The sequence below is a fragment of the Ambystoma mexicanum genome, chromosome 7q, assembly GCF_040938575.1.
Source record: "Ambystoma mexicanum isolate Mex_15411 chromosome 7q, UKY_AmexF1_1, whole genome shotgun sequence".
Taxonomy (NCBI): domain Eukaryota; kingdom Metazoa; phylum Chordata; class Amphibia; order Caudata; family Ambystomatidae; genus Ambystoma; species Ambystoma mexicanum.
The window spans coordinates 180765852-180790369 of record NC_090941.1 but is presented as its reverse complement, the minus strand read 5'-3'; the positions used below and the strand labels follow the sequence as shown (position 1 = coordinate 180790369).

At 47.0% G+C, this 24518-nt stretch overlaps 2 long non-coding RNA genes across 2 annotated transcripts in view; both read left to right on the top strand.

The window, feature by feature from the left end:
* Window positions 1-24518, top strand: part of LOC138527752 (uncharacterized) — an 89331-nt gene that overhangs the window by 9880 nt on the left and 54933 nt on the right. The gene's annotated exons all lie outside the window — the stretch shown is intronic.
* Window positions 1058-20278, top strand: LOC138527751 (uncharacterized). The gene is made up of 2 exons (XR_011284031.1): window positions 1058-2771; window positions 18013-20278. It is a non-coding gene; the product is annotated as an uncharacterized lncRNA (long non-coding RNA).

Below are 24518 nucleotides of genomic sequence, written 5' to 3'. Positions count from 1 at the left end.
TATAAGTTGGTCTCTGCTTGTCACTAAATAGTCCATCAGTTGGACCGGTCTACCATTTGAATCAAGCTGGCTAACACTTACTGAGGGACAGTTGCAGCAACGAGCTTTAAGGGTTAAGCATTGTATACCTGCTTGACAACAAGCGTTTTTTCTGATTTGCCATGTTGACTTGGATATCATTGAGTTTGCTCAATGAGTGCATTGAAAGCCACCGGATGGGAGCAGTGCATGGTATACATGGCATATAACACTAGACCAGGGGTCTGCAACCGGTGGCGCTCCAGATGTTTTGACCGACTCCCATATCTTTCATGTTGAGGCTGGGAGTTGTAATCGTAACATCTGGGGAGCAAAACGTTGCAGACCCCTGTACTCTGCCATGTCCCTCACAGGTTGACATAATCTAGAAATGCTGCATTGTGCTCTTGTTCTGTTTGCTGCATTTTGGTATTTGTTCATGTGTGTACGCGTATCTCATTGCACTTGTGGTTTATATGATTTAGTCCAATTAGTTACATTTGTGCTTGTAATTCATTAATGTTTTGTTACAATGACTAACCTTTGTTTGTTTTTCTGTTCTTGTAATAGGTGGAAGCCCATTCTGGCCACGTTAAGTTAATGTCAAAGTGCTTACAGTGCAGGTAGTGATTCATGACCTACTGCAGTGGAGGCACTTGTAGCATTATATTGACTATCGCACCTGGGGCTGTGCTTGTGATGTCTACATTTGCTGTAGTGCTTTTTATTCTAAGGTGCATCTAGTGCAGATAGTGACGTAGATTAGTATCTACTGCCCTAAGTGCTCCTTCTGGCATAAAACGCAGTGTCTCATCCTTTGCAGGGACGCAACCAAGAAGCTGCAACATCAAAATACCTTGGGTCCAGTTTTGATTTCATCGTCCTGAAGTCCATCACACTTCATCTTCCGCCGCCCACTGTACATCAGCCTGCTCTGCACCCTGCAGTTCACTGTTAGTTTTGCATTGTTGCACTACAAGAAAAATGTAGTTGTGCAAATCTATGCAAAACTGATGGTGTCCTGTGCCGTCATCAAAAGGCGACTGGCCCCACAAAGAACTGGATATTTACATACGTTTGGCTTCAGTAGCACTAAAGTGCTTATAGTGCATGTAGTGTTGATGCAATCTACTGTATTATGAGCACTTCAAGTACCGCTAGCTGTGACACTTCAAAATATGGTGCGCTTGTTCATTCAACGACCCAATGAATCGCTGATCTCGGGTTAGTTTTGCAGATTTGCATCCAGCTGTGACCTACTCCTGCTGTGCAAATCCATGCAAAACTGACTTTAGCAGCGGCAGTCAATGAGCATCTCGTTACAGTAATGCCCCTTTCTACGCAGGTTGGGAGCGGTTGCAATGCTGTGTTTCTTTGTGGTATTGCACTTGTCCCGGCCTGTAGAGGATAGCGGGGATTGAGGCGTGAGTAACAAATTCATCATGAACCCAAGAATATAAATAACATAAATGCTTCATGTAAAGGTGATGTCAGAGGAACATGTGTGTATAAGATGTCAAACTATGTGGTACTGATTTTGTAAGTTTTTGCAGGGTTGGTGGTGCCATTACCGCTTGCATGCACGCGGTTTCCCGTTTGTGAATTTCGTGTGCTTTTATTAAAGCTTTATATAGCTGAAATGACTTAACTGAAAATATCGTGTCGCCCTAAAATGGGTGTCTTTTGGCAAATAAGCTTATTCCTCTAGGCTTCCAAGTTGGTGGCAAAATTATGACTTGATGCCTAACTGCATTGTACAATACAATTTTTTTTTTTTTTTTTTTTTCTCCAGAAGTTTCCTTTTGTTCCCCCCCCCAACGCACACCACCTTGCACGATTCTACACCATGTGACCACGCGAACTTCACTGTAATTTTTGTTAATAACCCCCCCCCCCGCCTTACGTTTTACATATTTTTTGTTTGATCCATTTGGCGAAGTTAAATGTGTGCTCGAAATTCAGGACGTCATTTGATCCCTGCGTATTATATTTTCTAATGTAGTAGGACACTGAGGCTCTTGTATAATAAATGGCATCTGGTATTGCGTATTGATTATGGTAACGTTGTCTGTAACAAAGTTTCGTTCTAAATTTACAATTGTTCCCCCTCTCTGCCTCGGCCACCCGTAGACAGACTGATCTTGGAATGTTGTCATGTTGTACCGACTAATGTTTATAAATGCACTGTTTTCAAAGAAGAGGTTGCAGTTTGTCGCCTCATTCTGCTCTTGGTATGATCGCATATTTGTTAATGGAAAGTTACATGTTTGAAATGTAAGGAAGTTATGTCGGGGGCGAGTTGTGCAGTCCTTTCATATCAATGCAACACTGAATGCCCTACCATTTTTGCTACCGGATATTTGCTTATTAAGGGAATGCATGCCACAGTTTATTTTATATTTTTGTGCTATTCTAATCATTGAAACTGAATTACTTTTCTTTACGTGTATGATAAGTTAAGGGCTATCGTGTACTTCTGCGGTCATGCACCATCGGTGTTTAATGTGATATCATTTCCAGTGTTTGCAAGGTGGAATAGATACATTTTTAAATCTGTCTTAGTGGGCTATGATTTTTTTTTTTCTTCGCTTATTAGCTGTTCAAATTTCACTTGCCATATTTGGAATCATGCAGGACATGTTTGTCGTGTTTTTTTTGTATTCCTTTCCCCGTGAAACGTGTGGTCCTGGACATTCTTCGTGTTTTGGAATACCTTGCCAACAGATGGAACATCTCTACATTGCGCCTATACCGTGAGTTTCAGAAAATATTAATCATAAGGGCCAGTGGTGAATAACTCTTTACACTAATCTGTTCGCAATCCGATTTGTTGTGGGTCCCCCCCCCCCTTTCCATAAATGCAATTACATTTGGGCTATACTTTCTTTGGTGCCTTAACAGAATCCTGGTGATTTAATTTTGTATTGCTGCAGCAAAGAATACTTCACTGAGCTTGCCCTTCACTTCCTTCTTTCACAGATTGGTGGAGCTATTTATTATTGCCTTGAACTAGCAGGCATACCTGTTCTGGGTCTGTTTTTGGTTGCCTTTAGTCCTTTTGTAGCCTACTCGTACCTGTTTTTTCCCTGTCAATGCCTACCCCCCTCCATTCATTGCCCCCTCGCTCATCCTGCTGCACCCTTTCGCTGCTGTATTCATTTACTTAGTTATTTTACGCTGTCATGCAACTTGACTTGGCTCCCGTCCTCCTTGTACTCTTCTCCCCATTGCTTGTAGCCATCGGCCACAACTTTTAACTTCTGCCTCACTTTACCCAGGTTCACGTCTCGGTTTTGCATGATGAGCCCCTTCCTTTTTCGTGAGGCACTCCCTGATCTCTTCATGTTACTTCAGGAGAGGCCACCTTCATTCTGTTTCCCTCTACAATCCTTGCGCAGCACTAGCATGGTGAGGGTGGGTGAGGGGAATGTTGGCATGTGCAACACTTGGACTTAGATGGAATGCTTATCTTTAGCCTGCACACCTAGGTGGGATTGTGAATGTTAGCATGTGCCACACTCCCAGGGAATCGTGATCACTAGCCTGCCTCGTATTTGTATTTATTGATTTATAGAGCGCTTTACACCAAAGCGCTGTCAAATTGAACAACTTAATACATGAAAACATATAATGGTAGAAGCAAAATTACAATATGAATCAACAACAGTGAGAAGAGCAATTTACTGAGGGAGAATAGTGAAGGAGGGGTGGTGATTAGGAGGAGGGGAAAGGTGAGGGTGGGGAAGTAGGGGAGGGAGATAGTCAAGGGGAAAGATGAGGGAGGGAATGCTGAAAGGGGGAAGGAGTTTCAAGGAGAAGGAGATATTTAAGGGGAAGTGCAGAATGAGGAGAAGGTGGGGGTAGAGCGGATTGCAAGAGGAAGGGAGTTCCAATGCAGGGGGGCTAGGAGTTGGAAAGAGTGGAAACTGGCCCCCGCGTTCCCTTTTTCAGAGAGCCAGGGGACCACTCCGGTGGTTATAGTGCGTGGTACAAATATCCTTTAACATTAACATCTCCTCCTCACTCCCCCCTGCATGCTTAAAACCAGTCGCTCCTTATGGCAAACCTCGCCTACCACACATCGCCTGCTCCACTTTCCCGCTGCATATCGCTTTCATTTGGCCCCTGAGGTGCAAAATCGCTCTGCAAAAGGTATTTGTGTCCAGCATTTTACTCTTTATCACAAAACTTTTCACTTTAAAATACCTGGATATTCCCTCCCAGTCCTTGCACTGCTACACTAGCGGCTCTCGGCATTGGCTCTGCTCCCTTCTCTCACACTCTGACCTGTTTGGAAGAGTGGTGAGTTATTTTTCAAAAAGGCCATCACTGCCCACCAGCCTTCTCTCAAGCATAATGTCCCCGTTCTCCCCCCCCCTTTTTATTTTTGAACCCTCAACCTGAATAATCTCTCTTGGGGCATTACTCGCAGACACCCTCATTGCGCATCGATTTTAAACCTTAGCAACTATCTGACCACTCTTTCAAACGGCCTACCCACTCTGGTGTGAACTTTCAGCTTCTTCCTCCCTACGACCTTTGCATCATGCTTCCCTCTCTGATTCCCTCCGTTGTCTTTAACATCTCAGTCCCTCCAGTAACCAAAAGGAAATTCAAGCCAGATTCTTTGCTCTTAGGAGTAGAGTCTTCACTTCCTTTGGCCATGAGTTAATTTTACGTTTGTTAGTTTTGGTTTTTTTTTAAATGTCTTTCTATTTGTATTTTTGACCAGTACTGTACTAGGCACATATCGCACCTCCCCATCCTCAGTCCTGGATAGTCTTTGGTATCCAGGCCCTCAACGTGGACCTCCACCTCATTCCTAGCATACACAAATCTCCTGCACTGGACCCTATCAACTCCTCCTACTTCACAATCACCCATATCAACGTTCATCTGCCCTCAAGCTCTTCTCAAACATCCCACGCTAATTGCCTATATCCTCTGCTAATGGCTTTGCTCTGCTTTTTCTCAAATGTGTGACCATCACTGCCCTCCTCAACGCTCTACCAGAAGCCCTCATATCGTCTACGTAATTAGCAATTATCAGTTCCAACCAATCTTGCCCTCCTATTGGCCAGTTTGCTCCTTAAACATTAGATCACCAGCCTAATCTGAGTGTTTTAACCACCCTCACTTCTGGTTCACCCTTAAGAAGAAGCCCTCTGCTGACCTAACTGACTTGGTAGCTATCGCCCGGTTTGCTCTCAATCTATATTCAAATGTCGATCAGATCTGATTACCTTGAGGATAATTGCCTTGGCGATCCTCTTCAATCGGGTATTACCCAAATTGGTCGTTTACAATTGTTCGAATGAACAATTGACTGAATTTAAAGGGTCACAATTGACCTTTTCACAATTGACCATATATATATATATATATATATATATATATATATATATATATATATATATATATATATATATATATATATATGTTGTGGGGGGGTTTTCCCCACATATATGGTACAATTGACCTTCACAATTCGGTCAATTGTGAAAAGGTCAATTGTCATTCGAGCAGTTGTAAAACGATCAATTCGTATATAAAACCCTTCAATCAGACTTCTGTAGTAAACCCTGCAGAGACTGCATTTGTGCGGCTTCTACTTTAACATTCTTATTTTTCCATATTCTTGGCCTTGTGCTGCTTTGACACCATCAACCACTCCTCCCCATGCTCACAATACTGGTGTAGCCTGGAATTCAAAATCTCCTGGTACTCACAAAACCTCTGACCCAACCAATCCCAGTAGTCGCCGCAAGCCTCAGTTCTTGATCCTCTGCTCTTGCGTGCACTTTTCTGGATGGGGAGAAGGATGCGTCCCAAGTAAACACCCTAGTTTTAACTTTGGTTAGTACAGGAATTTGGATGTTGTCTATTGTGAATTGTTTGAATTTAGGATTGAGCCTTTTTTTTTTTATTATTATTTTAAATAAAGCATGGCTGTTGGACCCGCGATGAGGATCTCGGTTTTATCATTGAGACATGTGTGGTTGGAGGCTAATATTGTTGATCATGGTAGTCTTTGTTGAAGCACCCAGACAGTGGGAGTAGGATTTGGATGTCAACTGCATAGTTTGGATATGTTATGCTCATGGAGTCCTGGATGTCGAATAAGGGTTTTATGAAGATGTTATAAAAGGAGGGGAATATGATATACACGATCCTTGAGGCACTCTGCTGGGATTAGGGAAGCGCACATTGTTTCCGAGAAGACTCGCATGCAGCTACCCTCTGAGCAGGAGGCTGCCCAGGTCGAGGCTTTGAGGGAGAAGTTGACAGATTCCTTGAGGGTTGAGTCATTGACCAGATCAAAGGTGGTGGAGAGATCTAGGAGAAGGGCTGGTTTGCCTTCATCTGTGAAGGCATCAAGCTGATTTTTGTCGGTCTAGTAGAGTGGAGTCAGTACCATGTCCTAGCCAGAAACCTGATTGGTGTTAAGCCTAGTATATGGTTTGTTTCTGGAATGACTGAATTTGGGCATAGGCTGCTCCTATCCAAGATTTCAGTTGGAATGGTACAGTGGTGATAGGACGGTAGTTATTGGGGATTGAGGGGTCTAGTGTCTGCCTCTTCAGCAGACGGTACATCCAGGATTCTTTCAGTGTATTGGGGACTGCGTTTGAGGTGAAGGATGAGTTGATGAAACTGGGCAGGGCAGATGTCTGCTTTGCCTTTGGAGACCTCTGCCCTGTCTATCGATATTTATTTTATGCTGTCTGATACTTTTGAATTGGAATGGGGGTGTGGAGATGAGGGCTTGTTTTTGAAATTATTTTCCGGGAGTTTTTTGTGTGCATAAGGCTCTGAATGTATTTGCACCATATTTAGTCTTTGGCGATGGGGGGGGGGGATTCCAGTTCTCCAAGGCTTTGAAGGGATCTCTCTAGGGCTAGAGCTAGTATTGGTGATTTCTAGAGTTACGTTCTGTTGATTTGGTGGCAATAGTAGTTCGTTTGTAATCTTTGGATAAGGAGTGAAGGCGGCTTTTAGTTGGGTTGTCTGGTTCTTTCTCCAGACCCCCTCTGCTGTTTTTTAATTACTTTTTTGGGTTTTTTTGTGTGCGTGCGTAGGGCTTGCAGATGGACCAGGCATTGGCATGTTTGACTGGTTTAGCTTTCCTAAGCAGTGGGGGGAGGGGTAGCTAGGGGTAGTAGCAGGCCGGAGGCTTGGTGTAACCATGTCTGTTATCACAAGATCCAGTTTTTGGTTAGTAGCAAGTCATGGGATGTCTAGGGCGTGGGCTATGAGGGATCTTGCGTTGACGAGGGTATGGTTGAGTGGAACTGGTGGGGGTAAATGGGTCTTCAGAGGTGGTGTGGGGGTTGTGTGTTCCCGCTGTTTGAATGGGAGTGGGTTTGTTCCTGGCTTGGTTTGATCTGGGTAAGGCCTGTTGGCCCTTTCATCGTGGGGGGGGTGGTGAGTGTTGCAGGGGTAGGCGGATGTTTACAGGTGCCTGCTTGGGACCTACATCTGAGCATAGCATTTCTGCTAAATGTGGGTCTTGGGGTAATGGGTCTCCGGCAGTCTCCGCTAGCGGATAGTCTTCCACCTTTCATGGTGGTGAAGGGTGATGTATACTGAGGGGAACGATCACCTTCTGTGGTGGCAGCCGAGGCAATAGTGCGCAGTATGCTCTGTAGCACTGGAGGGGCTTTGATACGATTGGCTATTTGAACGTGCTTAATACCCAGAGGTTTCTTGCAACATGGATTGAACCTATGTTTTGCTTCCAAGGCGAGCACGTTGCATTGAGCTATCCTCTCGATGTTTGCTGGGTAGAACTACTGAGCGTGTGCTAGACTGTTGCCTGTGACTTTGGACGTGTCTACTCTATCTGTGTGGTGGGCTGCGAAACAGGTAACTTGATGTGGGGCGCAGACTGAGCCTCGGTAAGCGTACTGATGTGCTCAGGCGGAGGTGCCGTGGTTGCAAGCAGTCTGTGCATGTATTTCGTTGCACATGATAAGCATGCAGTGGTCACTGACAAGGTGGGTGAACTAATGGTAGGAGCAATGTGGGCAAAAGGCAAGAAGCTGGTGGGGGCCGGGATGATTCGGACAATGTCCAGAACCGTGTGAAATTTTTCCAGGCATGGCATTTGGCTTACCTTTGACATTTACATGCGGCAGCAATATAGGATCTGGATATGTTGCTGAGTGCAGCTGTACTTAAGGCTGTGGCCATCTTTGCAGGTAGAGGGATTGCATTGAATCCAGTGCAGTCCTGCCCTCGTGAGGGCCGAGGGGGTCCCGTGGTGGACTGAGGTTGCAGTTCAGCAGAAGACAGCTGCTGCCTTAGACTGGCATGGGAAGATGATTTTTGCAGTAGATGTAGCCACCATCTGACCCTGATGTGGGCAGCTTTCATGTTCCTTACATCAGAGGTGTTAGTCAGTTTGGCCTCTTTTGCCATGTTTCATCCTTCAGCTCTGTTAGGATGACAATCGCACAGTGCTGCAATCTGTTTTAGCAGTATGACCCACTTTCTTGCTGCTTTCTTGCTGTGTTTTACCAGCATTGTGAATGCCTCTGCTGATATTTCAGTGAAGTTATTGAGTTTGTGCTGCGGTTCTGAGATGGGTTCGTTTGGTTGTATGTTGCTGTTGGTTGGCCTCTGGATGGTTTGTCGGATGTCATTTTTTTTTTTTGAAGTGGTCTGCAAGGTCATTGCAGAGTTTCTCCGGGGGGGCGGGGAGGGGGTGTTGTCATAGCCTGGTGGGTTTCTCATTTCTTTAATGATGTGAAACATTTCTTTTTGTGTGTTGATGGCCTTTGTGATTCTGTCATGATAGTGCCTTCTCTTTGCCTTTAGAATTTCCTTCTTGTATGCACGGATTTGCTTCCAACAGTTTGTTTTTGTCTTGGTTGTATCTTTTCTCCATTATCTTTTTGCTTTTCTTTTTCATGGTGCTAAATAATGGGGTAAACCATTTAGCAATGGCTATCTTTTTTGATGGTGTAAATGTTTTTTCTGGGGCTATCTTGCCAATTGTATCTGCGATCCATTTGTGTAATATCTCTGCTTTCCTGTCTAGATCAGCCAGCTCTAGATCTGTGGTTGAGGGGTTTGGTTAACTTGCTTTCTCCAGCATGGGGTCTGGCATGGATTCACATGCTCATGAATATTCCCCGTCGTCAGGCTGGGAATCCTCGGTAAAGAAAAAATCAGTTTCGTTTCTGATCTGTCCTTGATAGTAGTAACCAATCACAGATCTCTGCGTCATACTGACCACAGCCAATGACTGCCCTCTACCTAAGCCCCGCCTCTGGCAGCCATCTTCAGATTTTTGCCGCACGTTCAAGTGTTGGGATCCTCGTGCTATTGCTCTCGAGCGTTAGTGCTATTTTTTTCACATTTTTTCTCAAACTTCTATTTTTTGGTCAAAAGAGCCTCAAGCTCCACCGTTTCTTCATCCGATCAACGGGGACCCGTGTCGGATTCGTCTACGCCCCTCAAGGGTGAAGATTTCGTCGAGCCACGCTTTTGGAGGACTCCAGAAGTTTCTCAGGCCCATCTCGGACATGGCCCAGGAGAAGGGAAGCTCGACGCCCGGAAAGCTGTTCAGGGTCTGCCCTGGATGCCAGCTTCAGAATGTCTTTAAGGAGGACGAACACTCCCTTTTGTCTTTACTGCCTACATGAGGACAAGACGCACGTGGAGAAGGACTGTGCGTTTTGCGGCAATATGTCGGAGCGGACCATGAAGGACCGCCATCAACGTCTCGCCAACTGGCTGGAAGGGAAGAGCCCGTCGGGCGAGAAGAAGAAGTCCGAGCGGTCTTCTAAGACCTTTGAGGACGCCTCGGCGACGGGGGTCCAACACAAGGACAAGCACCGCGGGTCCGCTGGCACTGGGAGCGCCGAACGGTTGGGCTCTACGGGTGCCAGGCAGGGCGCATCCTCCCCGGCGCCATCAACCATGAGCCAACGCTCTGGTTCGGGTAAGAGGATGGCCGAGCACCCGGCGAAGCTCCTGGAGAGACCCCGGTTGAGCTTGAAGGCCCCATCGGAGGGGGAGCGAGGCAGTGACCCTCCCCCCAAGGAGAAGGCGGTGAGCGCACCTAAGGTGGTGAATGCCTTAATCCATCCGGCCAAGGCCTCAATCGAGACAGTCGCGGCAGCCCTGGCTCAGCCTGTGGAGGGTACACAAGTGGTGGCGACCTCGGGGCTCAGAGTCTCCCTGCCACCGCAGAGGGAGTCCTCTTTTATGCCCATCGACAGGACCCCCGTGAAACCTCCGACGGAGAAGAAAGGGGGAGGGGCAGGAGGTCGTCGTGGATTCGGCCTCAACCTCTGAGGAAGAGCTGATCGAAGTCTTAAGCCATGGCGTTGGCGTGGAAGAAGACCAGCCCGTTGGGAGGGACCCCGACGTAGGAGACGACGATAACGCCGAGGGTGCCGACAGGGCCCCTGCCCGCCCGTCGGACTCCCCTCAACCAGTGCCGCAAGACAACTCGGCGGCCATTTGTTGGCTATACAGTCCTTATGCTCGGAGATAAGGACAAGACTGCCGTTACCACCACCAGCGGAGGAACCACTCCTGACGGGGGACCCGGAGCCAGGCCCTTCTGGGAGCCCTCCCCCTAAGAGAAGGATTCATCCTCCACCTCCTTTTCAGCCATCGCACCCTGTTCAGCCCTCCTCCCCGTCCATGACTCGTGGGGATGATACAGGGACTGACAAGGCCGCGACGGGTACGGACGACGAGGATTTGCCGTCGTCACCTCCCACCCGGGCTTCCCCGCCCGACGAGATTGGATCGTTTCACTCCATGATCGCCAGGGCATCTGAGCTTTTCCAGCTCTGCCCAGAAGAGAAGAAGGAAGGTTTCCTTTATCAACGGCGCGAGGCCAAGAGGAAGACGGTCCTCTCTGTACCTCTACTGGACGATATTTGGGATGAGGGCCTCGCCCTCCTCAAGAACCCATCCACGACGCCGACTAGACAGACCCTCCAGCTTATTGCGATTTTGCGATCCCGCAAAATGCCGCGAAAACGGCCGTTTTGCGCAAAATGCCGCAAAAATGGCCGTTTTGTGCAAAAACAGCATCTTTTAAAAATTTTTTTTTTTTTTTTTTTTTAGTAATCTGCAAAAATTACTGTTTTGAAAAAAAGAATCCTCAGGGTGCCAGGTGCTCAACTTTTTTTTTTTTGTTTTTATTTACACAAGAAATGAAATCACTTGCGCCCCAAAAATTGCAGCCCAATCCACAAGGGACACATGAATGGGCACATTTTATATGCGCGCCCATTCAGATGGCCTTTTTCACCTCCTTGATCAAATAAAGTGGCGTTTCTGTCAATTTAAAAGCACATCCCTCATTTCCAAGCAAGATGCACTTTTAAATGTGCAGAAATTGTAGGCAACCCTACGCGCACGGGATGTGGGGCTGCCACTGCATGACAGGGTCTTTCCTGACCCTGTCATGCATTTCTTTTAAGGTATGAACCGCTGCTGAGTCGCTTGCATTTCTGTTCCTCAAACAGGATAAAAATGCATTTTTTGGGTCACATTTTACAGCGGCAGGCACCTAGAGTGCCTGTCCCTGTGAAAGGCGCTGGGAGCTTGCAGAACACTGTCGGGAGAGCGATTCTATTCAAAGTACTCCCCATTTTGATGACAAAAATCTATCGAATGTTACAATTTGACCAATTACGTGCAGTACTATTCGATCGATTTTTATAAATACTGAACATGTGTTGCGGGGGTGTCACCCGCTCCCCTTGTTTAGTATTTTTGGTCTAGGGTGGTTGCAGAAGTGTTTTCCCCTTTTTCCTCAAAATTGGAGGCGGGGACAGAAAAAAAAGGAAAATAACGAAAAAAGGACCCTGCAGAGTCGGATCCGACCCGCGTTAGAGGGACGGATCCGACCCGCGTTAGAGGGACGGATCTGGCACCGCAGGGTTGCAGGGGAAGCTGCAGCGACCAAGCGGTTAAGTAGGGGAGGGGGTCGGGTGGTGGTGAAAGGTACATTTTGGGTTGTTTGGCTGAAGTGCAAATCAATTTGCAGCAAAATTGACTACGGTCAATTCCGCCGCAAATAATTACACTTCGGTCAAACAACCCAGAACACCATTCAAGGCAGCTGCCAGCGCACAATTTGCGCTACAGCTCAAGCCTGTGGAAATGCGCCGGTCACCTTTGAGAATAAGGTGACCTGCTCATTTCCAAAAATGGGTTGTCTAAAAATAGCATATCCTCCGTTCTTTTTTTAAATGCCCCCTCATTTGAGGAACTGGGACAAAATCTACATTTAAAAAAAAAAAAAAAAATAGTTACACTAAGAGAGAGGGAGAGTGATGGGTGAGATGTGAAGTGATGGGCAAGAAAGCAGAGGAAGAGCAGTGGGTCAGAGGAGGAAGTGCTGCACAAGAGAGCAGAGGAAGCAGTGATGCGGTGGGCCAGAAATCTGAGAGCGAGCAGAGGTACAGAAAGTAGAGGAAGCGGTTGGCCAGAAAGAGGCAGTGAGCTGCAGATTGGGAAAAAGGATGAGGGAAGAATGTGATAGAATGGGAGAAAAGATGCAAGATGCAGAAGCAGCACAGAAGAATGAAGGACTGTATATTGAGGGAGGAATTGTAGAGTGTAAGGTGTGAGTTGGGAGCATGATTTGGAGTGTGGCAGGGGCTGGGCAGTGCAGATTGTGACTTGACAGTGTGACATAGCACGTGAGTATTTGTATGACAGAGTGAGAGGTTAAGGAATGTAAGTTATGATGGAGAGTTGGTGAGATGTTTGTGGGTGTTTGGGGGATTGGAGAACATAGAAGGGGAATATTTTCAGCATTACAATTGATAATGATCAATTTAGTTAATACTATTAAATAAGCATGAACATTAAACCAGAAATGTAGCCAAATCAAACACTGTTCTGCCAAGCCAGAGACATCTGGGACTCTTCCTATTAAATTAATACAAAAGACACATAATAATGATACCCTGGCTCTCTTCTAGCCTTGCACTCTACCTATTTCCTGCAATGTGGCAATCTTACACCCTCCAGTTAATACAAAATGTCCCGCAAAAATGCCGCAATAAATAAAGGTTTGTGCCGCAAAATTTGCCATTTCATGCCGCAAAATTTGCCATTTCATGCCGCAAAATCCTGGAAGGTCTGACTAGAAGGGTTCGGTACGAGAAGAAGTACCGGGTCCTGGACGCGGCCCCCTTGTGCCTTTGGGCACAGCTGACCCCGGACTCGGTCGTCTCTGCGGTGGCCAGGAAGAAAGCGGGGGGCACGGCCTCTACGTCGACCTCCCCGCCGGACGGCGAGTGAAAGAAATTAGATACGATGGGACGCAGTCATCTTGTCTGCAGCGACGACGATTAAGGCGGCCAACGCCTTGGCTATCATAGCCTGCTACGACAGGGAGTTGTGGTACAAACTGGCCCCCCTGCTGAACTTCCTACCGGGCGACAAGATGGCGGAAGCCCTAGAGATCTTGCAGGAAGGAGAGGTGGCGTCGGACCACGCCATTGCAACAGCGTGTGCCTTAGGCGGCGTGGATGGCTCCAGGCTACTGACTTCCGTCAGGCCGTGCAGACCAGAGTCTTGGACATGCCATTCGACGGAAACAACCTGTTTGGGAAAACAGTGGACGATTCCCTTCAAGCCATCAGGGCAGACACGGAGACGGCCTGGGCTCTTGGGGTTCTCCAGCAACGGCGGCCGCCCTTTCGGAGCGGCGGAGGCAAACAGGGTGCCTCCAAAGGTTCCGGCGGCGGATTTTCCACCTACCGTCAAGTGGCCCGTTCGTCGTCGCAGGAAGCTTACAGGGGACGAGGCAAGTCAGGCGGACCCCGCCGTCGTCGCCAAGGAGGACAAGGTGGCAAAGCCTTGTCGAAGCAGGACTGAACCGGCCGTGGGGTCGGGCCCCCACCGAAGCACCCCCGGTGGGAGGCCGGCTGGCGAGCTTTGTCAACGTGTGGGAGTCCATCTCCACTGACTGTTGGGTGCTGGACGCCCTAACTCAGGGTCACGTGCTCGAGTTTCTAAAGAGGTGCCCGCGCATCCCCCCCTTCCCCCCCCTGTGGCCAGGAAAGAACATCACGTCCCTCAACTTCTCTTGGAGGTAAAGGCGATGCTCAAGAAGGGCGCCATCGAGCTCGTCCCAAAGAGGCTTCGGGGCTCCGGAGTTTACTCAAGATACTTCCTTGTGAAGAAGAAGACGGGAGGATGGCGTCCCATCCTGGACCTACGACGACTGAACAAATTTGGCTCACGATGGAGAAGTCCCTCCATATCAACGTCCTGGAACTCCGTGCAGTGTTTTGGGCCCTCAGGTCCTTTCTTCCGTCCCTAAAGGGCAAGGTGGTGAGGATCTTCACCGACAACACCACCACCATGTTCTACATCAGGAAACAGGGCGGAACCAGGTCCCCAGCCCTGTCCATGGAGGCGCAGGATCTGTGGCATTGGGCCGTCGCCCAAGGGATGTTTCTGATGTCGTTTCATCTGGCAGGGATAAAAAACACCATCGCCGACTCACTCAGCAGGGAGCTGCGCTCGTGCCACGAGTGGGAACTACGACAGGATCTAGTGGACCGCCTCTTCCGACGGTGGGGCACACCCCAGTTCGATCTGTTCGCGACGAACTCCAAGTGCCGGAGGTTCGCCAGCAGGTTTCCCCAGCCGAGGAGCATGGGCGATGCTTTCTCGTTCCCCTGGGAGGGCCTTTTTCTATACGCGTTCCTGCCATTGCTGATCCGGCTTATCAACCATCTCAAGAGGTCACGGTGCAGGATGATCCTCGTCGCACCTGCGTGGCCGAGGCAGATATGGTTCCTGGACTTGTCAGCGTCCCCGTCAATCAAGCTGCCAGTGGACGCGGATCTTCTCTCCAGGGAAGGAGGCGCCATCCTCCATCACGACCCGAAGTCGCTGAACTTGCAGGCCTGGCTCCTGCAGCGTTGGAGTTTGGAGGATACGACATACCGGCCGACTGCAGAGAGGTTCTTGCAAAGGCCAGGGCGTCCTCAACTCTTAAATGCTACGGACACAAAAGGAAGAGGTTCTCTGTCTCGTGCCACGCACAGAAGATTAACCCTCTATGGATTACGGCTCCTCAAGTACTGCCGTACCTACTGACACTGGCCAAAGCTGGACTGGCGCAGGCGTCCAAGATTCATCTTGCTGCGATCTCCCGATACACCAGAACCGCGGGGCGGACGTCTTTGTGGTCTCATCGTCTGGTGAAAGATCGTTCCCGCCGGTGAAGGCTCCGGCCCCGGCGTGGGAGCTCAACGTGGTGCTGACCAAGCTCATGGGACCTCCGTTCGAGCCTTTGCACTCGGCTTCGTTGAAGTTCTTGTCGTGGAAAACAGCGTTTCTTGTGGCCATCACCTCCGCACGATGGGTGGGAGAGATCCAGGCCCTTTCCTGCAAGGCCCCGTACTTGACTTTTCACGACACCAGGGTAGTGCTCAGGACGCACCCCTCCTTCATGCCCAAGGTGGACTTCCACCTCAACGAACCCTTGGTGTTTCCTGTTTTCTTCCCGTCGCCTTCGTCGCCGGCTGAAAGGACTTTGCACTCGCTGGATGTGGCTAGAGCGCTGAAGTTCTACGTGGACCGCACAGTGTTTTCGGAAGACGTCACAACTCTTTGTGAACTTTGGACCTGTCAATCAGGGGAAGGCTCTCTCGAAGGCTTCCATTTCCAGATGGCTCTCTGGCTGTATCATGTACTGTCATCGGTTGGCAAACCGACCGCTGCCTGGCTGTCCGAGAGCCCATTCCACCAGAGCGATCGCAGCTACCACAGCGTTCCTATCTGGTGTGCCCTTGCTGGACATCTGCAGGCCTGCTACGTGGAGGTCGACGCACACCTTCACGAAATTCTACTGCGTCGATCGGGATTCCAGGGAGGAGTCCAGGGTCGGCCAAGCAGTGCTGCGCAACCTGTTCGCCTAAGGTGAGCCTGGTGAGAAGGTAAGAATTGCTTAATGTTGAGTTTGATGTAATGCTTAATGTTGAGCCTTTGCCACCTCCCGTGGTTGTGCATGTGTACTGATATGTATTCTTTATTCATGTGAATCCATGCCAGACCCCATGCTGGAGAAGGAACAAGTTACTTACCTGTAACTGTTGTTCTCCAGCATGGGTCTGGCATGGATTCACATGCGAACCCTCCCGCCTACCCCTCAGCGGCTCTTCACTTGGTCATACTGCAACTTCACGTGCTACCAAATCTGAAGATGGCTGCCAGAGGTGGGGCTTAGGTAGAGGGCAGTCATTGGCTGTGGTCAGTATGACGCAGAGATCAGTGATTGGTTACTACTACGAAAGACAGATCAGAAACTAAACTGATACTGATTTTTTCTTTACTGAGGATTCCCAGCCTGACAACGGGGAATATTCATGAGCATGTGAATCCATGCCAGACCCATGCTGGAGAACAACAGTTACAAGTAAGTAACTTGTTTCTTCTTTGACGTCTTTCCAGTTTCTTTTTGTGGTGGTTCAGAGTTTAGGGGGTTGGATGCTAACTTAAGTAGGCAGGATGATTACAAATGGGATGATGAGATGGTCGCTCCACAGTATTTGTATTGGTGGTGATGAGTTTTTCCTCTGTGAAAATTGCGTCTAGAGTGAGGCCTGCTGAGTGTTGCTTGGTGGTGAGTTGTTCATCAGTGAGTTGGCGTCGAACCAGATGTTGGTCCCCCAGGATGATTAGGTGTTCGTGGTTGATGGCTTCTATGAAGTTGTCGACGAAGGATGCGTCATAAATTGTAGGTCTGTACACCAGGATGAATGTGATGTTGGTTTTTGGGCTTGCTGTTAGGTTATGACCATGGATTTGCAGTTGAGGCGATAATAGTATCGAGGCTTACAAAAGTAAACACAGGCAGCAATAGATCACAGACCAGGAATAGATGGGAAGGTAACCAGGGGCTGTAAATAAACCACTAACTTAAACCTTTACTCAGCAGGCCATAATATTATTGGTTTTTGGGCCAGATAAGTAAACTCAGCCAATTGAAAGCTAGAATCTTACCAGATAACGAGCAGGGAGAGATCAGGATGGGAGGGGAAGGATGATGTGTCGATAATATCTTGGCCTGCAAAGTGAACGGAAGTGGCAATGGATCTCAGACTAGGAGTAGTGAGGAAGGGAACCAGGGTTTGTAAATAACCCACTAACTCAAACTTCTGCATACTTATTGCACCTAAAAATCCACACAACCACCCTCTCGCAGAGCACCACAGTGCAACATCAATCCATCAACACATAAGCCACACCAACAGTACACAGGGTCTTGCATCGATCTGATATTTGCACCCAAGCTCGGTGCAAGACTCAACCCTAATAACCACCACTACTACCAACTCCTCCCCCCCCCCCCTCACCCCTTATTTTAGTTTGCAGAGCTGCCAGAGAACAAAATCTTTGACGGTGCTGTGCAGTACACAACTTTTAACCTGTAAAGCAACGCTACAGGGTAGTGGTTTGTTTTCAAACGTGTGGTTGTTTAGCTTTGTTTGCTGCCATTGAAGTGTTGATGTTTACATGCCAGGTAATCATTGAATTTTGCCAGACAAAAGCAAAGGTAATCTGGTTGTGCTGAGCCAACTGACCGAGTAGGGTTGGTGCTGATCGTTGGGCATGTACAGTTGAATCTGGCGCCACACCCCAGTGCTAAATCGTATTGGCCACTAGAGAGGTCAGACTTGAGTGAGAAGCCTGGTATCATGAATACTATTTTACAACATTGGCGTCATCCCTGGTTGTTCCTTATTGCAGGAGCAATTTCCCTCAGTTTTTCCACTCTGTCACAAAGTCAGACATCGGTCACAAAGTCATACTCTTGTCCAAAAGTAAATGGTGCTATGTTGTGTTTTTCCATTACGAAGTAGATTGTAAATCCACCAATTGACATCAAGTTTCTAGTTCGGATTTCCCACACAACTGCAAGAGTTGGACCTAAATATAAATGTCAATTTTAGTTGGTGCATTAATACATTGTGGCCTTTTGTTTAATTTCAGATCTGATGTAGCCTCAGCTGAAGAATGCCGGGGTTAAAGTCCCCTGTGTGTTTTTGTTATTTAGGTTTTTCAAGATGACACCAATATTACATTTTGCAAATAAAATTGTACCATTCTTTTAAAGCCACCAAATATTATGCTTCATGCTGGTTAACAGAACCTGGATTGGGGGGGTTGTCAGCTGACACATAATCCATGTGACTGTACTGACATTCATTTGCTTCAGTGTTTTGTGGCTATTTAGGATGCCTAGTGATCTGTGAGCCAAGACTCAGTAATAAATACACAATGTCCATCTTGTTCTCGAGTCACGCATCCTTGTTGTTGTAGTACTGAAGTTGCAATAAAGCATAATGGACTTTGAGTATATTTTTCAGGTTGATGGAAGTGTGTTGGTAACCATCAGTTTGGGGGAACCAGTAAATCCAGGATACGTCGTGTGCCATTAATGGAATACAGACAGTTGGTTGTGCAGTTACTAGGGCTAATCTGCCTTCTATGGCTGAGCGTGTACAAAAACAGTCGTCTGCTGGGTTTGAATTTGAGGGGACATCAACTATTTAGCTCCTGGTTGTAGCCTAGAAGAGCCTGGTTGCTTTGACACCAACAGCTTCTTTTGGCTACCCAAGGCAATGTCTATTGAACACACCTATGTGACTTGGCACTATAAATAAAATAATGGACACTGCTAACTTATCTTATGTGGAAGTTACATTTGTATAAGCATATGCCCTCACTCCTCATTCCCCAGCGATCACTTGGTCACTGATTCATCCTAAGCGCACCGTGGCTGCTTTTAGCTCCTTTGATGTCCGAGTCTTCTGAGTTTACGTGACTGGATATCAGAAAGGAGTCTACTGTGAATATGTGTAAATGCTGGGTGGGAACACCAACCTGAGAGAAAGAGACCTAGGCTAAATAGCCTTTGGTGTGGGCCGCACACCCGTATTTCCCACTGGGGGGGGGGGGGGTGTTAATCTTCAAGTTTGTTTTTTAAATCAGGACTTGAAACCTGTGATGTAATTTTTCAAACTGTCATTTTATTCCTGAGTCTGGTTATTCTTCACCGAAATAACTTTAAGGTTTGCAGCAAACAATGACTGTATGACCAATGCATTTCAGATACAATCCTTAATCAGAGCCCAGGCTTTTCTTAATACACACAACATTTTGAATGACATTGTGCACCATTTGAACATGTTTGAGAACAACATATAAGAGAAGTGACGTATAAAGAAAAACATAGAAAATAAAATTAGATGTCAAAAATCAGAATCCAGAGGCAATTGTAAACTAGTGCATAACGTATTATTTTAAAGTTTGGTGAGCTCTGTGTATAGGACCTGTTGTGGTATAGATATTTAAATGTGATTCCATGTCGCTTCATATACATACACCTATTGAAGTGAACAAGTACGTTTTCACCCATGCTCCTATATGTATATCTCAGTCTGGGATGTGCGTTTACACCCATGCAATGTGTTAGCACCACTGACCTGTCTGCAAGGTACTACCCTCCTTGTAACACGGTATGGAGCACTCGCAAGTCGTCTTCTGAAAACGAATAATGTCACCAATCTTGTGAGCGTTCATTGTCATATGTGACAAAATCAGCTGTTGTCACCAATCACCAACCTGCCACCCTGTTTGGACTCCTGGAACAAATTTCACTTAATCAGGGAAGTCCTCCCAGACTGACTGCTATGGCTCAGTTCGAAAAGATCTTGGACCTGCCATTTAAAGTGCTCTGCTGCAACGGTACGCGTATAAATGAGTTGATCTGAGTAAAACATTTTAATAAAGGAAACCTGTGTTTCTAACAAAGTGTCTGTTTGAAATGCAATAAGCTTTAACACAGGTAATTTCTGTCTAGTGTGGACAATGTTGTGTGTAACACTTTTCTTCTTCTTAAAGTCTGATATGTAAAAATGCATTGTGACTAGGGGTAATATTACAACAGAACAGGTACGCTGGAGCAATTGGAGAATGTTTCCAACTTAGTAATGTTCAATTTACCCTGTAACCAGAAAGTTTCACTAACTATGTAACCTAGGCTGTGATACCCCACGGTTGGGCGTGTAATCAAATGCAATAAATGTATTGGATGGCCCTTCTAAAGCTGTGCATGTGGTTTGAATAACCACTTGAACTGATCTGTAACTGGTATTTGTGGGCATCTCTGCTTTGGTATAATCCTATTTATTACAGAAGTGTATACTACTCCTTAGTAACACCAAGGCCCAGAAAGTGTTTTTTCCTTTTCTTCCCCTTCCCTGGTGTGTTTGATATATACCATGACCTGCTGACATTTCTGTGGTCTCTGGGTATAAAACAGTTGAATTTCCACTGAGTACGAGTTGCTTTTTTTAACTGCATCTGTCAAGTTAGGCTGATTCTTCCTCCAGATGTATGGACACAGAACTTCTTCATTCAATTCCAACTCTCCTCTGCCATTATCTGCCTTGTTCATGTTATCTGTGGTACACACACCTGCAAGAATAGTGCCTCTGCGCAGCCTTTAAAGCAGTTCATATGCTGTGCTTGCCTTTACTCGGCACGAATCGGCCATTCTAAAAAATGGCTGAAGCCTTGAGCTCTGTTGCAAAGCAACTCCTCGACACCTTGCAGCACACACTGATTGGCCTGTTTTTCCCATTTACTCCAATCAGCTGCGCGGGCAGGTGAAAGCTGGCCCTCACCGTAAGGCCCCCCCCCCCAAAGGCCAAATCCGGCCGTAATGGTACCAGGGGCCAGCCATGATGCTGCTACTCCATCTGGACCTGCTGTAGGGTAAGCAAACTGCCGCCCATATAATATCTTCCCCACAGACTGACCACCGTGACCAATATCTGCACTGAACTTCCCAGCTCCATGAGCTAGCCGCTAGCCTGTCACAACAAAAAAAACACAATCTGTCCGCACAACTCTGAACCCACATGACTCTCAGTTTGTACCAACTGCTCTACCCGTACCCTGCAACAAACGCTTCTATATACCACATCGGTCAAAGTGAACACCATTACCTGTGGTATCTGAAGATATGCCCCGTACCCCGCAATTTGCTTTAAGGCAAATTTGCCTGTATTCTCTGGACGATAATATTACAGTGCCTTTAGCCAATGTTGGCTAAGGAACGGATTGCTCTCTCTGCCTATACCTGCGTTGTCAACTGTATTTTGCACTGTTAGCATTCTGCTTACATGTGCATTCTTATTTGCATCCTGACGCACCCGCACGATTATCCGCATTTGTCCATACAAGTTTGTAACCATGTGCACTGCCAGTACTGCTAGTTGAATGACCAGGTTATTACTCATCTCATCCCGATAGCCTGCCGTGCACTTCCAATACAAGTGGCATTCTATATTGTGCACCAGTAACTCGGCACTAATGTCTGTTCTGCCAGTTTGCCTGTTAGTTAAAATGACTTGCTTATTAATGATAATCAGTTTAGTACCAATTGCTTTCCACTAGGTCCAGATTGCATGTGTTTTGTAATCTACCATACTTATTTGCAAAGCCGGGCAACTCTTATCTTTGACCATTTGATTAAGTACACCTGCTTGTGCTACAAAAACCAATAGTTGCTACCTGGACGTTATTATAAGCAGTCCCTCTGCGGATTTAGAAACCAGATCGCACCACCGACCCTAGAACAATGTTTACGGTCATGTGTATGCCACTCCCTCTTCTAGCGTATTTCCACATCCTCATTGCAATCATGGAATTAACTGTTCCAACTATCCCCTATAGAAGCAAACTTCCACGGTTAAACGTGTTGGATGTTTTTCCTTCCTCTAGATCACCATGCGTCCGAGTAGCCATGTCTTCCGGGTCTACGCCCACCAGACCACATCATGCCTTCAGGCTTCCTCCTGCCTTGCCTTCAAAATGCATCTAAAAATCGCACCTACCAAGCCCACCTTGCCTACACCACACCTGATACAGTGCGTCTGCCCCCCATATAATTGATCAACCCCACACAAATGCCCAGATATAATCCACCCTCTTCTACACCCATTTCCCATTATAACATAGAAATCTTGGACTCCGATCTACATTTCAGCCTACATACACACCCTAATATCAAACACACCTAATGTAATTGGTTCCCCAAAGACATCAGGTCCCACACCTAGAGGAAGTAAATCGCAATTGAAATGCAAATTGGACAACACCCCTTCTCTGATCGCAGGGGCCCTCATTAATGCCAGATCATTGCCAGCCCATGCTCTAGACCAGGGGTGCACAACTGATTTTGACAGAGGGCCTAAAGTACCTTACATGAGGGCTATAGTGGGCCGAAAAGTAAATGTGGGTAGGGTGGTAGGCGGGGTGTGGCAGGAGGCTTTTTTAACCCCCAATTTGTACTAAACACATGGAAAAAGAATGTTTTATTTGCATTTCAAACTTACATTTTGTACGACACATTTTCCATTGTTATAATTTATTTCTATTTAGTTATTGTATCTTGCCTGTTTAATTAACTTATTATTTTAATGACCCTAGATTGGACATGCTGTTATTTTGGACTGCTACAGTTTGCTATTTGGGTTGCCCAAGAGGAGTATGGCCTTCGTTGAGTCAGGTTTCCTCAAAAGCCAAAGATGAACATCTCTTAACTGTGCCTGTTTTAGCTTTATTATTGGGTTCACCCTAGGAGTGCAACACTATGCCCCATGGCCTCCTCACCCCCAACCAAACACTATGCCCCATGGCCCCCTCACCCCCAACCAAACACTATGCCCCATGGCCTCCTCGCCCCCAACCCCCAAATCAGCACACACAAACCAGCACCAATACAGACCTGAACCCCCAACGCAGCACACACAAACGCACCCATACAGACCCGAACCCCCCACACCCCCAAATCAGCACAGTCTCAAACAAGCGCCCATACAGACCCGAACCCCCACCCCCAACTCAGCACACACAAACATGCACCCATAAAGACCCAAACCCCCAACTCTGCACACACACTCAAGCATGCACCCATACAGACCTGAACCCCCCCAAATCAGCACACTCTCAAACATGCACCCATACAGACCCGAACCCCCAACCCCCAAATCAGCACTCTCAAACAAGCACCCATAAAGACCCAAACCCCCAACTCGGCACACACTCAAGCATGCACCCATACAGACCCGAACCCCCCCCCCCCCCCCCACACCTCCAAATCAGCACTGCCACTAGCATTCAGCGACCACCCCCGAAAGCATGGTATAGCTGGGCTCACATAGACTCTCTTGACAATAGCAATCTCTCAACCTCAAAGAGCACCCACCCATGTGTTCGACCTCTACTGGGCTGCTTAGCCACTCAAGTCTTAAAATGGCAAACCTGCACACACGCATCTAAGCTAATTCCCCTAGAACCTCTAACCACTTCGACTACGGTCACCAGCGGCGTTTCAACCAACAAAAAAGTGCATTGCGGTTACACAATTGGGGAAAGAGCACCATATAAATAACAAAATACAATACCCTCAGCATACAAAAAAGAATAACTATTTAACATCCTCTCTCAACTACAAAACGGCTATTGTCCAGGCTAAAAAGAAAATTGCGACTATCACCAATGCAAAATATAGCACCAACAAACTCATTAAAACATACTCAAGAGCTCTAATCCCTGACCACACCACCACAGAAGGCATTACAGGACAAAATCTAAATAGAATCGAAAAAACTCAACCTCTCCAATGCAGCAATCACACACACCCACCAAACAACAACTACTAAAGGAGATATCTGCCCCACCCCCATTATAAAGGAGGCACCTAAGGGATGTCGCATCATTCCACTCCAGCATTGTTCCCAACAATCTTAAGGAAACCTCGACCCAAATAACCCCTCCAAATAGACCCACAACCACAGTACCCTGTCTTCTGAAAATGTTGGATCGAGCAGCTTATCTGCATAGATCTTAAAACTCAAATCCAAGACAAAGGCACACTTGTATTCCTCCTGTTAGACCTGTCGCAGCGTTCGATCTAGTAATCCACAAAATATTATGCAACCATCTCTGCTGCACACTTCTCGGACAAAACCAACACTTGGATCCAGTCCTTTCTTAGCACATCTATGAGGGTCTTTGCACTATCACCCTCGGCAGAGCCATCACCTTTCAAGTGTGGGGTCCCCCAAGGGTTATGCATGTCTCCTACACTGTATAACACAAAGCTCTATTTGGTGACCTTGACTATTTGGGTGTCACCTATACCAACTACGCAGATGACACCCAAATGCTCATATATCATCATACAAGCCTGGGCAGGCATGCACTCAAGTCTAAATGATGACAAGACAGAGTTGTTCCTAGGAACCCCAGCAAACCTTCAACTAACAGCAATAAAATCAAAATATCTAGGAATGTAAAAACCTTAAGCTTCAACATTGACTTGCCTCTTACCCGACAAACCAATGCAATTGCCTCCTCAGCCTACACATTAATCACCGCCTGCAGACCATTCATCACTACCACTGACTGCATCACAATAGACC